Source organism: Scleropages formosus, chromosome 25, assembly GCF_900964775.1.
Source record: "Scleropages formosus chromosome 25, fSclFor1.1, whole genome shotgun sequence".
NCBI classification, from domain to species: Eukaryota; Metazoa; Chordata; class Actinopteri; order Osteoglossiformes; family Osteoglossidae; genus Scleropages; species Scleropages formosus.
The window spans coordinates 13949399-13965813 of record NC_041830.1 but is presented as its reverse complement, the minus strand read 5'-3'; the positions used below and the strand labels follow the sequence as shown (position 1 = coordinate 13965813).

Below are 16415 nucleotides of genomic sequence, written 5' to 3'. Positions count from 1 at the left end.
CGAGAGACACGCTCCAAAGAGGCCTCCGGGAGTCTAGGAAAGCGCACGCATGCATGTACATATATTATCTGTGTATACATACATGACATGTGCAGTTATGCTGAGAAAAGCCAATGTGCCTCCCACCCGAATTTGGTGTCTCATTTCCAAATCCAGGGGTGAGGTCACAGATTTAAGGAAGTATATCTAAGAAAAGTGATAAGAGCCTTGGAGCACTGGGAGGAAGTCTGAGCACAAAGCTGTGCTCTTTCTTCACCCTCTGAGTCAAGGGTAAACCCAGAATTTCTGTCTGCCTGTGTGCGCGTGTGTGTGTGTGTGTGTGTGTGTGTGTGTGTGTGTGTGTGTATTGCAAAGCCTCCTACGTAACGGTTACGCCAACAGTCGAGGACTCGTCTGAGGAAACAGGGAGCGTTTGTAGCACCGACACCAGCATGACCACTGAGAGCTTGCAGGCTTCACTCAGATGGTTCCATACATCTACGTGCCTCAGTCCCCCCAGATCTCCAGGAAAGCTCTCCACCCTAAAGTGTCTCCTGCCTCCAGTGCTTGCGTGCCCATCTCACCCAGCCATCCGCATTGCTACCCCAGCACAACCACCTCTCCACCACCGACCACTACAGCGCAAAGTTCGGCAACATGTGGTGCTCAACACAAAGACCCATCTTCTTCTTCTTCTAACATATTTTCAGTGCTGTAACTAAATAGTTAAAAAAGCAAGCCGTGCAGAACCCAGCCCTCAGCAGGCTTCCAGCAAGCCCGTCTTCCCATCCATATTTTAGCTGGATCTGTTCCAACACAATGTTCTAGTCAACGTTAAGGAGAAATAATACAGAACCTGCCCCGACCTGAAGATCAGTTTAAACCAATGGCAAAAATGTCATTAACAAGTCAAAATCAAACAAACCCCAAAGAAAACACAGGTTTTGACGGTAGCCTTGGGCCCTTCTGAGATACGACATGAAATGGGATGTTGCAAACAAACAGCGCGAAGAGCAACAGTGAGGAAGACAACAAACAGCATCCAAATTTTGGTAATCTCAAGTTTCGCCGCCAAGGGAATTAATGGCCTGAAAGCAACCCAGTCGGACGGCATCGAATGGCTAAAGGAAATACACGATATTTTTGCAGTAAAGAGATGTTTTCATTCCTTTTTTGTCGCTAGGATACAGTTTCTCTTTTTGTAAACTTGGAAGGTGATTTTTTTTCAAGTCTTTGTCCAACCAAAGGGGGGACGGTCATAGAAGGCTGCTGGTGGGGGTGGAAGGGGATGAAAAAGAAACAGGCTTGCGGTCGGATGCAAAAAGACGCCGCAGCCGTACCCCGTGCCTGCGACTTGACGTAAACCAATTCTGTACTTTTTAATGCCGCAGTTTTTAACTCTGCTTTTACTCTGGCAGAGCAGCTGAGGTTTGGAGGGGGCTGCAATCACACTGGAAAAGAATGGCACCAGATGTGAAACCCAAACAAAATACACCTGAATAGTGTCGTAGTGAGAACCCTGAGAGCGACTGAGAGAATCTCGCACTACAAAAAGCAAGAATGAAATAAGGAAAGAATAATTCCATGTGTTATCGTTCTCCCCCGCAGTTACAGTGTGTGACAATAATGCTGTTCCTGGTGCCTCGGGATTCAGTTCTCAAAATGTGGCCCCCACCCTTTGCACGACACTCCTGCAGGAGTGCTTTACTGTGCCCAAGCGCCTGAGTAAAGGTCAGCTCCTCCCTCGGGGTCTGGCCAATGGCGTTCGGCCGTGCGACACCGATATGAGCAACGCCGTGTCTGACCAACAGGGGGAGGGTTCTTACCGCGGTCCTCCCGAAAGAGAGCGGCGCATGGGGTCGTTCTGGGTCACGGCACCTGACACTGCGTGGGAGGGGTGCCGTTCTTGGTTCGGACAGTGTGAGCAGGTGGTGAACAGGAAACATGCCGCTATATTCCTTTGCTCAATAAAGCCAAATACCTTTAAGGCTTTTCTATTTTTAACGTGAGATCTAGTATTCTGTAGGGTGGTACAAACAAACTCCTCCCCTGTGCTGCGAGAACTTTTTCCACTGGGAAAATGGCATGTGAGCAGTAAAGCAGGCAAAAGGGGTGGGAGGGTGTCAAAGTACAACAGAGACAACACCACCCACCTCTGCAACTCCAATGCATGGAGGGCCTTACCCTCAGTGGGACATGAAAGGTAGGGCTGCTCAGGCAAAGTGGGTCTGAGGAAGCCCGGTGCTCCATTTCAGCAGCATGTCCCCCCTACCCCCACCCCCGCTGAGTCAGCTCGCTGCCAGGTGTATGACAAATGAGGGGATGTGGGAGACAGCGGATAAGGAGCACTTGCACGGGTCTCTCCGCAACAAACGCATGAGATGTCCCTGCCGCTGCAGCACTTCTCAGCTCGACGCGTCGCCTAAAAAACCCTTTTGCACCACTGAGGGAACAACATAAGGTCTGCACTGGTGTGGCTCCCTGCTAACACATTCCCAAACATGAAACATCGCATAAGATCGCATCAAAACAATGGTTGGGAGAGGTCTGTAACTGAGCATTGCTACGCCTTCATTTGCCGTTATGATCCTTACTGTTACCGCTCATTACCGTTACTGGTCATTACTGTTACTAATTTACATTCAGTAGTAGCTCCTACAAGAATCCATTCTATTTACAGAGCCAGATATTTTCCCAGAAGCAATTCAGGCCAAGGACCTTGAAGTATCTTGCTAAGGAATCATCCAGAGTCGAGGCTGGAACCCAAAGCCTGTAGGTTACAACTTGTAGTACCTGCTGGCACTGGTAAGCATGGTATCTACTTTTCCAAATGTCTTTGGCTGTAAACTCTATGAGAAGCAATTAAAGTAACTAAGGAAGCTATTAGCATTCAAGGACGTGCTTGCTGGACCTCTTATCGTATCACGTGCTTCTGAGTTTAACGTCATGCCCTTCACCGCTCGCAGTTACAGCGCCGTTAAAGATGAAGTCTTTTCACAGAGCAGTGGCTTCTGCTTCTGCTGGATCCGCTGCGACCACAAACCTACTCCAGGACAAGCGAGGGCGCTAAGGAGTAACGCCGCTCCACCATTTCAAACAAGAGCGGACCGGAAACGGCGCTCCTCTCTGGCGCAAGCTGGCCGAGGGCCGAGTCGATAACATTCTTTCCCCATATCGGGTCTTTGTGAAGAGGAGCAGGGGCCTCAAGACGTTAATCAAACAATCTATTTACATGCCCTTCAGGGAGGACAAAAGGACAGGAAGCACCGAGGGCAAAGAATTCCCACCCGCCATCTAGGCGAGAAACTATGAGTAGATATCGGTAGTCGTTTGTGTGGGGTGGGTACACCATGGAAGGGAGTTGAGCTGTCAAGGTCCAGTGGGCTCTGGTATCATTTTTGTGGAACTGTTTAGCATGCGAGCAGTTTGGCTATCAACAGGGGGGCTGAGACAGTGACTGCTGTGCGAGGGAGAGCCAGTCACTTTGTGTTCTGGGCGTCGTGGGAGAAGCGTTCAGAACGTGTGAAAGAAATAGGAGGGAGGGGCTCAAAACGTCAAACCCCTGCAAAACTGAGCATTCAAAGCAGCGCGACCAAGGGGAGGGCTGGCAATGAGCGGTAGTGAAATCGCAATGACCGACAGACCGATCTGCAGTTAGGAAAGAGGAAAGGAAAAAAGGATTTGTTACAATGGTCTGGGTTTGTTGAAAATGGACAGCAATTTCAATTACCCCTGTTAAAAATAAAAAAAAAAAGTCCAGACTTTTCTTGAAACACGTCAAACACTCCTAATATTCTCAGCAATTCGTCACTGAGCCAGTTTCTTGAGCCATGTGTCGTCGTCGCTCTCTGTCTCCACAAAGTCTCCCTTCCATGAACTCAGCCTGTGCCTGGCGCTGCGGCAATGCAGGCCTACCTGGTTGCACCGAACACGTGCGCTCATTCATCCCCATCTGTCCACACACATCTCGCTGCAATAACTACAAGGAACACCCAGAAAGGAGAGACTGCCTAGCCTGCATCCTCCCTGACACGCATGTATAACTCCCGAGAGCCCCACATGCCTACAGCGGTGCTACCCGGCCGCGACAGCACCTTCCCCACGTCCAGAGCCCGGCGCCTCCCAAAAGCAGAACGCATTCCACATAAACCCGTCTTGTCTCACCACCGCAGACATCCCATATAATCAAACCACCCCATCCTGCACACTCTCTTCAAACAGCACCGCTACGAGGCCTCTCAGCTGTCAAGCAGAGAGGCTAACAAATCAAAACAGCTTCACTTCCGCATTTTTAAAAGGATGGCCGAAAAGCACGTGCTGCTTCTACGTCGACTGCTCTGTCTGGGCACTTCTGCCACTTGAGCTCCGTAGTGTGTGTTTTCCCAGCCATACGCCCTCTAATTCCATTCTACAGCCATCACAAAGTGGAACAAATTGGCTGCTTTGAATGTGCTCAGACGGCACACTTGAGCCCTGACCTTTGGAATAAAGGCTGGGAGACAATGGCTGCCCCTTCCAAAGGATCGGAGTCCTGCCCAAAAGGCCTGCGCATTCGGTGTGGCTCCGCATCCCCATCCCTCCACTCCCCTGCACCTTTCACGGTCAATAACCTGATGGCCCCTCTGCCCTCGTTCTTTGGTGAGTTCAAAGGTCATGGCCTCCAGGTCAGCAAAAAAAAATTCTCAGGTCACGCACACTCACACCAGAGCGTGTTGACTGGAAGCAGATCCCCTTTGCTTGAGGAAGAGTGTTGGACATCTGTCCATGGGAAATGGGATCAGGTTACTGTCAAGTTCAGGGCTCACCAGCATGTACAAGCACAGGGACACACACACACACACACACACACACACACAACACACAACCACCATTCTTCTCCTTATATTTATCCATAATACCCATGATCTCTCTCAAGGTGAACCTGAGGTTTAATGACCAATACTCAATGGACCACTGAAGGTCTTAGGTTGGTTGTTCACATTTTACTGTTTTCCCAAAGACTTCATCTGTGGCACAAATTACAGCTGAAAAAGCACCGATCAGGTCCAACCGCACTTGTACCAGAGCAAAAGACCACAAAGCAGAGATGAAACACCTGGTCTTTCAACAAACTAATGACAACTAACATTTTTACCATTTTGAAACAGTTCTATCTGTACAGGGCAGTACAATGTTTTTCTCAATAATTATAAAGCAGATTTTCTGGCTGCTAAACTGGCAAGTAATCAAAATTAAAGATGTTGAATTTGGAAAGGAGAATATAAATTGACATCCCATTGACCTGATACAATGTCACTAATGTACGGATTAAGCAAAGTAGCTGGTGAACGCATTAGGCATAAATAAATGGGGTAAATGGGTATGTAAATGCACAAAAAGATAGTGAAGTTGACCAGTATACAAGTCTAACACTGTAAGCACCCTGAAGAAAAGCATCACCTAAATGAAATTATCTGCACAAATGGTGAGTGTTTGGAGAATCCGAGTCACTGCTGTACACAATGCCAAGAGCTCGCCAAGCTTTTCAACGTTCATTGGAAACGACATGTGCATGTGGAACAAATAAACGGGCCGCCTAGAACGGCTGGAAAAACGCAGCAAAGTGATGCAAAATTCAGGATTAGAAAATTAGGATGTGGGATTACGACGTTTTCTACGAGGGAAAGTTTTCTGAGGCATTTCGCCAGATCAGTTGCCAAACCACTTCATTTGAAAAAGAAAAAAGAAAAAAGGACAGGTTTATGAGGAATTCCTCTGAACCCCATCTATCAAGGAAAAAAAAATTAGGAAACCAAAACCTTTTGGGGGGAAAAAATCTAGAAAACAGTCTAATTAGCTATCAGTTTATAATAATTAAAAAAGAGGCGATTAGTCATTTTTCTTCATTACAAAATTGATGACAGGATGTGGAATGAAGACATGGGGGCGCTTTAAGACCACCTGACAGTCAACCTCGTCCAGTTTGGCTGAACCCTTCCCAGCCCCCACCAGCACACCCTTCCCCCTCCTCTCTGCTGAGAAAATCAAATTAGTACGCCTCTTGAAAAACTGAATTTGGATCCTGCTCTCCCAAATACGAACGCTCTAATCCTGGGGAATCCGGGCAAAATTAACTTGGTATTTCTGCTTCCCACCGTGCGGAACAGACCTAAAGAGGTCAAATTAAATCTACATTCAAACCGGATGAATAATTTATGAGCCCAAAACAATGAGGAACGTGGGCTTTCAACTTTTAAGAGGTAAAAGTTATTAAAGAAAAAAAAAAAAGATTTTGGGTGGCAAAACCCATGAGTTGATTGATCCACATTTCAAAAGCAGTTTGCTTTCAATCCAACTGGGATTTCTCTCAATAAAATCAATTAGGATAAACAAGTAACACAAAGATATGCACAAAATAACAGCAGGGACACCAATATAACAAGGCTACAACATACAGAATACCTTCCTTGCACTGTAAATTAGTTACTAATATGTCCTCACTTATGTAAACTAACTCAATTTACAGACTCCAATGTGCACATCACTGGAACCCATCATTGATCCTTAAGCAGAAAAACATAGTACATTATATTAAATGTGGTATATTTAACTCATAACAGAGCAGCACAGCATGCAACACTGGTGCCACACAGTTAGTGGGCTTTCGAATCTGTAACAACCCTAATATGAAAGAGCATCCAGTCCAGGGTGTAGCATGCTTCATGCTTAATGCTTCTGGGATAGGCAGCAAAGCACTGTGACCCTGGATTGAACAAGAGGTTATTGCTGATGGATGGATGGATGGATGGATGGATGGATGGATGGATGGATGGATGGATTCCAAACCGATGTATTTATCCTCCAACACTTCCTCCACAAAGACTGGGAACCAGTGGCCTCCATGTGCCCTCTGCAGAGGCTCCAATATATCACCCTCTTCAATGAGAACACAACGGATCAGATGCTGCGATGCAGAGGAGGACAGCTGCTTTACTCTCCGTTCCATTTTGCCATGAAAATATTAAGCAAATACTGACAAACTGCCTAATCAGCATTTTCAGACTGGTGCTGATGCTACCTCTTCCAGAACTGGGCAGAAGTAACGGGATGAAAAATACATATGAACAGCAGCTATCAAAGACACCCAGAGGCATACAGTGCAATCTGCAGTGTGCTTTACGTCATATGAACATCTCTGAATTCAGAAAGTTCAAAGAAAGCAAAGCTGTTGGAATCCTGGAAAAATAAGGCCTGGGAATTAAGTCACAAAGAGCAGAAATAATCAAATGTCAAGTAAGTCATCTAACTTAATGGGAAACCACCACGGCAACTAGATGTTAATGTTTTTACTTTTCTACACAACAGGACCTCCTTGATTTATGGCCATGGCAAGCTGCATCTAGCGAGGCTTTTACAAAAAATAGCAGAGCAGTTGACAAAAGAATGGCAACACAAGCCAAGAATATTGCTTCTAACGACAAGCAGGACTTTTTGAAAAAAACACAACCAGAAACGAAATCAACACTTTCTGCAACATATGCTGAAATAACACTTGAAACATGAAATAGCACCAACACACGCTGAAAGCTTGGCGTGATTTTACGAGCACAACCACAGCAGATGATCTGCATTAACATCTGCTTCATTTGGAAACTGCTGTCATTGTACCAGTGTGATCACTACTGTACATGCGGAGGCAAAGACCTTCAAAGAGGCAAACAGCAATTGCATCGGCTCTTCCTGTTAGAAACGGCCGAGAGTTTTTGAAAATGCAAAACAATTTAACTTTTAATCACACCTTTCCTGCGGATCTCTCTCGAAAAATTTCTGCTCAGACTGAATGTTACCCATTTTTGCCACTGACACCAACAGGTGTCACTATTAAGCACCCAAACAGAAGAGGATTGTGGTATCTAATTAATTGCTCACCTATAATATTTACACATTGCTTATAGTGTTCCTGAGTGCTGGTGAGCAACAACAAGAGAGTGTTACACGCTTTCTTGTGAAAAATCTGTCAACAATCGCACTGCACAAGAGTTTACAGAGACATTCATTCATTTATCAGAGCTATTATTCAAGATTTCTACAAAACAAGCCGTAAATAAATCAAGGGACCAGTTTAAAAAAAACAACTTATTAAAACTGATTCTGGATTTACAAAGAATCGCAAATACAAGAACAACTCCTGGTCCCAAATGTGTTTGTAAGCTGATGATTCAGTGTATTACTCTTCATGACTGTTGTATTTTCTGACCACCTCCGCTGACCACGAGATTGAATATTACAATTTAAACGCATCAGAGGTCTGGCTGAAGGTCACCGTTCAGACAAACAGGTTTATATTTGCTAGTCCAGTCAACACATTGACAGTCACAGTAATAAAATCACCCACCGCTTACCCAAAAGTAAAACATTGACTCAGCAAAGACCCATTCAAAGGAAGAAAATAAAAATGAACTTGGTGGGGGGAGGAGGAGGAAAATGGTGTAAGTCTCTTCTAATTTACCACAAATATCAGGTATATGGTTTCGCTTTCTGGAGCGCCAGCTTTGAGTAAAGTAATTAATAGGAGAGGAGAAATGAAAGTGCTGTTGAATGTGCAACATCCAGCAAGATCTCATCAAAGCAGCACTGCAGGACATGAGGAAATAATGGAGCCCTGCTGTAGGTTCGAGCCCAGGAGAAGAAGGGAAAGGAGCACTTCCTGGGCAACAGAGGCAGACTATTAAGAAATCCTATTTTCAGGGCAGGATTTGGTGCAAAGTGTTGTTCAAACATTTACTTAGCATGTTGCCAGGGCTAGTGCTTCCTCTGATCGCGAGGTCATCGCACGTCACACTATGCCATGGAAAAATCACTGATTTAGTTAAAGAATTTTTTGAAGACTTTTGTGTTACACTACTTACAATTATTTACCCATTTATACTGGAAGGAATTTTTTACTGGAGGAATTTAGGGTAAGTACGTTGCTCAAGTATACTACAGCCAGAGAAGGAATTCAAACCTGTGACCTTCAGGTCCAAAGGCAGCAGCTTGTAAGAAGGCAATGTTTCAAATTAAGTTTTTGCCCCAACTTCTGCAGCAACAGGAGAGAAGAAATAAAGGGGATGACGACAAGTCAAATGTAAAAAAAAAAAAAAAAAAAAAAAAAAAAAAAAAAAAAGAGAAAACAATGTTCAGAGACCTGCATTCAGAGGAACAGCTCTAGATCACCGTTTCATCAGAACGCAGCCTCGGGCACAGCAATTGCGCTGGGCGAAAGCCCAAATCCTGACAAGTTGTGGAGATCCCAAACCCGAGCTTGGAGCACAAAAGAGCTCACATACCCACATGTGAGAACACACACACACGCAACACACAGACAAATTTGCTGTTCTAAACCCCAAATGTCTGGTCCGGTAGACCTCCGGTGGGGATTTATGAACACGCTGCAGCAGAAAAAATCTGATACAGATTCCCTGAGCTTTTTAAAATAAAGCCTTACGCTGGAATGGTTAAAGGTCAGCAGTAAGAGGGGGCAGAGAGTAAATTAAAAATGAAGAATCACAAGGATGTTCTTAATATGATTGCATCAAAACCCAGTAAAGACACCAGGCTTCCATTCAGTGCCCCACCAACCTCTCTACAACTCTCCTCTGCAACCAAAACAAGCATTCTTCTAAGCCACAGATACATGCGGTTCCAAACAGAACCACTCACAAGCAAAAAGTGTAGAAAGATCCCTTAAGTGCAGCAACAGGGCCTCAGATCACAGCAGGTCCCTGTAGTTGATTCCGGACAAACACAGATGTTGCATCAGGTAAAACTCTGAGTGTTTTATTAACTAATTAATTAAATGAAGGTAAGCTTAATACTTGTGGGAGTTTCATTGCACTTCAGCAAATCCAAAGTGCAGGCTGATCTGCAACAGCAGAGGATCCTGGTCCCCAGCTGGTGCGTATGGAAGAGGTTTCGCCTTTTGCCTTCTGCTGCGACGACAGCCATAAATTGTTTTATACACATCACAGTGGCTCCCAGCTACTCGCAGCCACAGTGAAGCAATGTCAATGTGCCTTCTCCTTCCCCCTTTTTTTAATACTTTTCACCACTACAGGACTTTTAAGCACACGTACAGGTGCTAAAAGAAGGCTGTGTGTAACACTGAGATCAAAATGGAAATGAATGGAAAATACTGCAGAGCTGTGTAATGACAGTTAACATCCAGTTGCAGCACATAAACCTGGTATCAAAATTTATCTTGGATGTAAAAATGTGTCAACATCAACCTTTACACAGGACATTTTGCACCCATACTCAATGGTTTCAGCACAGTAAAATTAATCTAAAAGCATCCCTGAGAAACGGAGACTTTCCACTTTACTGCACATTGCACCCAAATGTTATTTAATGTCACAGCATGTGCTTTTTCTCTGAATCGCTTCTTTTTAAAAATGGCGATGTGGAACTTTTCAGCCCATCTACCAATTTGTTTGCTTTTCAGTGCTTAGTTTGCTGACCAAAAAAAAAAAAAGTACTACGAGGGAGCAGGCCTCAAATTGTATGAAAGCGGGGTAGAGCATCCAAGTGCTCTTCCATTTTTTTTTTCGTTTTTTTTTTTTTTTTAAATGTGGGGGAACAAGATTGAATGACATTTGTGCAAGCAGAGGACATACGGCCCCGTCTCATTCCATCAACCCCCCCCATTCCACGGCTAATAACTGCAAGTACCGTGATATTACTTAAGGCAGCGTCACCGGATCCTTTCGGTTTTAGTTCTCCATTTAAAATCCGTGTTTTATCTGCTCTCGTCATTTATTCCAGTTCGATTTCAGCCCAGCGAGAGTCTTTTCTGAGAGCTGCTCTTCTCCAAGTCGTCACCAGACAATCAGAGACAGCTCCCCTGCCAAGCCAGACTGCGGCATCATCAAAAGCACGTGAATGGAGCGCAGGCAGGCCGCTGATGCCGCACCCAGCTCGACAGGAACAAAGGCCTTGGCCACTCCCTACGCTCAAATTCTGGACAGCTCTCAGCTGGCCTTGTCTCTCCAACCGCAGGCCGAGTGTCACTCAACAAGCCCTCCTTCCATGAGTGGATCATCAAGGTGTCATTCAGCCTGGTGTCGGTGGCTGTTACGGAGGAGCACTGGGGCTTGACTCCAGCAAGACAGGCCCAGACAACCAACCATGGCAATGGTCCTATGGAGCACGGTCCCGTTCCTGGACTTTGCTACACAACTACAACATGGCACGAGCATGAGTCAGCCAAACCATGCCCTGCCAACTGTGTTCTTCCGGCTTTGCTGCTCCAGAATGAATGCAGCAGATTGGAGCACCTACAGCAAGTCTCCTGCACCGCAGCTCTTCGAGATGCCAACGCTGAGCCCGTTCACAGTGTTGGTTGAACCTTCGTCTGCACGCGAGCGCACACGCACATGCATGTAATTGCACCTGATCACGGCTCTTTCCGTTAAATAGTGCGTGAAAATAATTCAGTGTAAACATTTATTAAGGTATACAAATTCAAACCACTCAGAACTGAACTGCAAGCCACGGCAACCCCTTCCCACTGAGCCCAGGATCTCCTCTTACTAGGGTAATTCCTTCACGAGTCAGTTATGCTCAAAGATTGATGTGCCTCCCACTCACCTCTGCGGCTGCATGCCTGGCAGCTCTTGCCACAGACGGGCAATTCATCCCCCCTTTGCCACTGTCATCGCCGCCGACACGACCAAAAACGCAAACCAACAAACGGCAGGGACAGAAAGTTCAACTGCGCTCTCACCGTCCTGCAGACGTTAAAAAGCCAAACTGCATTCATTCAATTTTATTCGGTCAAAATTAATATTCCAAGGAATCTAAAGCACATCTTAAACTACAGAACAGTATAACGCACCAAGTAGCTTTAGTCTCTTTCATAGTGCTTGTTTGGAAAACATGTTAACCATTAATATTTCTAGTACTGTCACTTATAACTAACACAAATGCAGATTCGACAATAAAAAAAAAATTTGTGAAACTGCCAATAGCTACAATGAGACAAATGTTTTTTTTTATGTTTACATCAAACACTGCATGCTGCCACAACAACACAGTATTGACTGCCATCCAAAATGTTTCATTTAGGCTCTGCACCGCTGCCAAAATCCTGCAGCCCTACAAAGGAACAAGAATTCCAGGAACATACGGACAACCTCCACATCCCAGGTTAAAGGTCACAATTTGACAATCTGGGAAAAAGCAGAAAAAGCAGGATGTGACACCACCTCGCAGATCACTTGGTATTACCTCAGTTTTGCTGGAAAAGGCGTGTTTAGATCTTAAGATCCTAACACGTCACAATGCGGCTCGTGCAATTTCACACACTCTTGAGTGAGCATCCAGGAACGACGAGCTCCGCCAGTCTGGCTCCTGCTATGTTAGCTCCCCCTTGAGAAGCGCCAGAGCAGGACCCAAAATCTGAACCGCTCCACCAGCAGACCCGTTCCCCTTCCTGCTCACAAAGCAATGTGCCTGAGGCACCTGGGATCGGGCTGGTGCCAGGGCCGTGGCGCCAAGTAAAAACACGCAGAGGGTCTCACCATGTTTCCTCCCAGCGAGCCCAGGTGTGGTACAAAGCACAGCCAGCTGTCACCAAACATCTGCAATGCTGGACATAGAGCTCAGTGAAGAGACACTGTGGCAACTGGCTGTCAGGGTTTTATATCTGTGATCAAGGTCCACTGGTCCCGCATCTCTCCCCTCCCCGCCCACCCACCCACTCAATAACTGGCACTCTCCGTCATACTCTAGGGACAGAGCAGCAAACACTGGAACCCTCGCTCTACTTAGGACGCCTGTCCCAGTTTCACGTTTCCGCTTTTTCCTCCAGTGAGGGGAGGAAAGATATAGTGATAAACTACATCTCAAAGTTTATAAGATGCCAGAACTTCTTTCAGAGGCCAAACAACCAAATAAATAAATAATCAACTAAGCACATTAATGAATATTCTAAGTCACACTAGGGAGGTGCTATTATAGGACAGAAGCAATCCGGGACAGAGGACAAGACCACCAAACTGTCATTCACAGCTTCCTGGGCAAAGTGGGCCGTGTGTGCAGCCCCCACACTCCCAACCCACCCCTCCCCACTAACTGAACCCTCAAGTCCCCACAAGGGAAAGGCAAAGGGAGCATTGCTGCATTAACACAGGGCCTCTAAGGGGGTCTTTATAATACCAGCAGGGAAGGCCTTCACCACACATATTTTTGCATGGTTAAAGAGAATGTTTTTCAAAGGGCTCTTCAAAAATATGAAGAATAAAGACAAGAATTCTGAAGTTTACATGAAAAGACATGTCACCCGCCTCACAGAAGTTCATCATCATATAATCATTAATCTGACCCGTTTCTCTATAGCAACTGACAATGTTAGGTTTGCATCTATGCGACCTGCAGTTATTTACCCATTTATACAGTCGTGCTAATTTTAAGTGGCATATTTCACAGAAAAAGTACTTTGGTGAAGGCTTCCACAGCAGCAGGAATCTGAACCTGGGTCCTTCAAGTGCAAGACAGGGGCTGTAATCACTGAGTCGCCTGCTGCCCCCGAGCTGCGGCCCGGGAGCGGCTGAGGTTCCAGCACACATCACAACATACACACACAGCTGCACGCTGACTGTGGACCTGGCTGCACTGGACCTGGACAGACATCAGATCTGCCCCTTGCCTGTGTCCCAAGTTCCATTCATATTAAACAAGAAAAGCATATGAAGTTCAATAACAAGGCATGGTTGCAAACTGCTGTTTTCTAGATTTTATATTAACACAAATAAGAAGTTAATATATGGAATTCACAAGCACATACACAAAACACCACATAATTTGACTGCTGGCCAACTGCAGCCCTAAAGCTGCAGAACAGCGGCCAAAAAGAGTACCTGATTCCATTCATTACTCATCAGCACTGTTAACCTCAGCTTGCCCCTGTCTGACTTGGTTCTGCCCCCTTTAAAACACAACTCATGTCTATTACTACCAAATGCAACCTTTTAAAGCGTAACCAGCCCAGGCATGTGGCTGAAGTGAAGCAGCAGGCCTGTGGAGTCCGGGCACTGCCAGGCGGAGCACGGCCGCATTTATAGGGCTTCTCTGATGATGAGCAGAGCTTCCCTCAAGCCCATGTGGTCCCACCAGGACAGGGGCCTGCATGCATCTGTGGGATGGCTGCAGCAGTCACTAGAGAGGCAGAGGCAGTATCGCCCTTCTCGAACCATCAGCATAATGCGGCCATTTCCCAACTAAGGCTATTTAAAAAAAAGAAAACAAAAACAGGTGCTAAAGATCGGAGAGACCTGTTCAGAGATCGCTTCGGCATTTCGCCTCCACCCTGTAACAGCAGAGAGGGGAACGCCGGAAAACAGAGGAAAGAGGAGGAGCGGGGGATTCTAGCTACGTCCCACTCGGAACACTACGGGGGGGAAGAGATAGAGAGAACAAGACCGCCTGTAGGCGCAGACCGGTACAGCAGCACAGTCCGCCCCAACACCCGAGCACTCTTACCCCACAACCCCCACACCCAGCGGCCTCTGCCAAACCAGTCCCCCATTAAAAAAAACAAGCACAGTGCTTTCAAAAACACCCCCACTGCTCGAGTTTAACACGAGTGGCGCTGCGTGCGTTTCGCTAAGGCCCGCTTCCTGCGTGGAGCTGAAGGATAAACAGCCAAAGTGGACGATGGCAGATCGCAGGTGTCCCCCCACAACCCCTGGGACTAGCACTGGGTTTAAGTTGGATCAGACTGAAAAAAAGGCTCTTAAAAAGCCACCTTCAAGAGGACCGCGGGGTCCAAGCGAGTTAACGGCACCCTCACCCACCCCCCACGCTCCTGGCAGCTGGGCAGCTGAGAACATTTCTTTCACTTTCTCTAGGCAGCCCAACTGCTGGAGTCTCACATCAAAAGAGAACGCTCATTTAACTTATCCTAATTTTACCATTTTTGTACAATTCCTGTACATTTTTACTTACTTTAACACTATAAATTACTTTGTTACTCCGTGTTCAACAATTTGGGGATTTTACTGCTTTCCTTCTGAAATACTCAAAACATTTTTAAATACATGTCAAAATTGCAGGGTGTCAGTAATAAATACACTGTTAGGGGAATTGATTTTTTCCCCTCTGTTTAGCACAAACGAGCTGTACTTAAAGACAGTCATTCGCAGCCCGTGGCCCTGAGGTCACTGTACAGTCTAGAACGTGTCACACTGTAAAAATAAACACAAACAGAAGAACAGGTTGGACCCGGGTTCGGACACAGGGGCTGTTTGAAGTGAGGACATTTCGGGCCTCCGTCTTAGAGCTGCAGTCTACTTTGCCTTCTCCCTGAATTATCTTAAGTTCAGCAACAAGGAAAAACTATGGATTGTTTTTGTATCAGGAAATAAACATCTTACAGTAACCGAGAAAAATGCAAGTCATTTCTTTAACATAAAAAATATGTTGTCCGCATGCTGCTCTGTATTTTTCCACTCTATTATTCGAAAATACTAAATCCTAAAGTCTTGATATAGTTAAATACTGTATACTTGGAACTTAAATTCATAAAATAATTTCATTTAAAAATTTCTTTGAACATATGAGTAACTACAATCACACAAAGCAAAACTTTCTTCTTTCAGATTTAATACAAAACACAATGTTAATTCTGTCTGTCCAAATTAACACAAACTGTAGGTGAATATTTTGTTTAAGCAAAGAATGTACAACAGTAGCAAAAAAAAAAAACTGTTCCAATTACAGTAGATTAAATTACACTTTAATCTAAAAACATAAAATGGTATAATATTTAAAAAGAAGTGTGTTTTAGTCTCCCGGAGTTTACTGAACTGGATTACTTAGCCACGATCCCTTTCAGAACCATGTGCTGCAAGAAAAGATTTCTGAAAGGCTCCGAAAAGCCAGGAATAACTTTAAAAAAAAAAAAAAAAAAAAAAAAAAAAAACAGCAGAAAACACTAATAATGACTACTTTTTTGAAGCTGCTCTCACACCAAAGAAAAAAAGTTATCCAAATGTCTAGCTGGATGCGTATAACAGCGTGCACAAACACACACACACCTTCGAAATGGCAGGAAAAAAACGGATGTACAATGTATTGACTTGAAATTTCAGTATTCACAAGATGTCACCTTTTGGGAATTAAACAGGACCAGAACCCAGTTTTTATCTGTTGTCAGATAAGCAACATTACAATCATGCTTTACCTATTTATGCAGAAGGAGTTACTGCACGAATTCAGGGTAAGTACCTTGATCAAGGCCACGACAAAACAGGCGGGCTTCGAACCAACATACTACAGTTTTCACAGTGAACCGGGTATGTGTACCCGTTAAACCTGTACAATTACTGTGTTTCTGAGGCGACACTTTCCTGCAGCTCTCTCTTACACACACACACCACACACACACACACACACACACACACAGCACTACTGCTGAG

The 16415-nt window shown here is 45.3% G+C and overlaps 1 protein-coding gene across 6 annotated transcripts in view; it reads right to left on the bottom strand.

Annotated features, from left to right (window-relative positions):
- The window catches only part of nfic (nuclear factor I/C), a 69665-nt gene that overhangs the window by 48210 nt on the left and 5040 nt on the right, over positions 1–16415 (bottom strand). The window lies entirely within an intron of this gene.